Source organism: Triticum aestivum, chromosome 1B, assembly GCF_018294505.1.
Source record: "Triticum aestivum cultivar Chinese Spring chromosome 1B, IWGSC CS RefSeq v2.1, whole genome shotgun sequence".
NCBI lineage: Eukaryota > Viridiplantae > Streptophyta > Magnoliopsida > Poales > Poaceae > Triticum > Triticum aestivum.
In genome coordinates, this window is record NC_057795.1 from 412,005,807 (window position 1) to 412,007,708 (window position 1,902).

Genomic DNA, 1,902 nt, shown 5'->3' on the forward strand with positions numbered 1-1,902 from the left:
ATACTTAGGCGAGCACTGAGCTGCAGTTAAGCCTTCGAGCGAGAGGCGGACTCATCACTCGGTAGGATTTTTATCGATTTGCTTCAAGAGAAGCAGATTCATGGCTAAGGTAATGTACGAAAAAGAAACAAACAACAACCATTCGGAATGAGCAAATTATGTCTTTTGATAGTTAAGCTAAAAGGTATTCCTTATTACATATGATCGGTCTAAAACATCTAAGAATAGAAAGGGCGGAGCAGATCCGCATTCCAGGCGCGCGGCTCATCTTTGTTGTGTTCGACGTTGAAGATGCGGTATGCTCCGTTGTGGAGCACCTTGGTGATGACTAAAGGGCCTTCCCAAGCGGGGGCGAGCTTGTGTGGCTTTTGCTGATCCACTCGGAGGACCAAGTCCCCCTCCTGGAACGCACGACCCCTTACGTTCTTGGCGTGGAATCAACGTAAGTCTTGCTGATAAATGGTCGACCAGATCAAGGCCATCTCTCTTTCTTCCTCCAAGAGGTTGACTTCATCTTGTCGAGCTTGCTCTGCCTCTTCTTCTGATAAGAGTTCGACTCGGGGAGCGTTGTGGAGCAAATCGCTCGGCAAAACGGCTTCGGCTCCGTAGACTAGGAAGAATGGAGTCCGTCCAGTCGACCGATTGGGGGTTGTCCTCAGTCCCCAAAGCACCGATGGAAGTTCGTTGACCCAAGCTCCTACCGCGTGCTTGAGGTCACGCATTAATCGAGGCTTCAGTCCTTTGAGAATCAATCCATTCGCTTGTTCCACCTGTCCATTCGACTGGGGATGGGCGACTGAAGCGTAATCGACCCTCGTGCCTTGGGAGGCACAAAAAGCTTTGAACTCTTCCGAATCGAAATTCGAGCCGTTATCTGTGATGATGCTGTGTGGGACGCCATATCTGAATATAAGCTCTCTGATGAAACTCACGGTTGTGCTTGCTTCAAGGCTCTTGATGGGCTTGGCCTCGATCCATTTGGTGAACTTGTTGACTACTACCAGCACATGAGTAAATCCACTCCTGCCTGTCCTCAAGGGTCCAACCATGTCCAGTCCCCAAACGGTGAAAGGCCAGACAAGTGGAATAGTCTTCAGAGCTAATGCAGGTTTGTGGGACATGTTGGAATAAAACTGACAGCCTTCACATTTGTCCACTATTTCCTTTGCCATCTCATTGGCGCGTGGCCAGTAAAACCCGGCTCGGTATGCTTTGGCTACGATGGTCCGAGAGGACGCATGGTGACCATAGGTCCCCGAGTGAATATCGTTCAGGACCATTTGGCCTTCTTCTGGCGTGATGCACTTCTGGCAGGCTCCAGTTACACTTTCCCTGAACAACTGTCCCCTTATCACAGTGAAGGCTTTAGACCATCGGACGGTCTGTCGAGCCTCTTCTTCATCCTCTGGGAGTTCCTTCCTAAGGATGTATGCAATGTATGGCACTGTCCAGTTGGGCGTAATTACCAAAACCTCCATGATTAAGTCGACCATGGCTGGGATTTCGACTTCAGTCGGATCCGTGGCGCTCTTGGGCTATGGTGACTCTTCGGTGAAAGGGTCTTCCTGAACCGAAGGTGAATGGATATGTTCCAGAAACACATTTCAGGGAATAGCTTCTCTCTTGGAACCTATCTTGGCCAGCTCATCTGCAGCTTGATTTTTCAGTCGGGGCGCATGGTGGAGCCAAGGTAGTCAGAGTCGGGATTCGGAGCCGGATCGATTTTCCTTGGATAGAATCGAGTCGTAGTATCGAGTCGTGGAACCGAGGATTCTACTAGATTTACTAAAATAAGATATTTTCTGTCCACGCCAGAAATTTATATGGGTTCTATAGAGTTTAACACTAAATATATAGCAAGAAACGTACACATCAATGCTAGCTTACATTTATGGAACATAT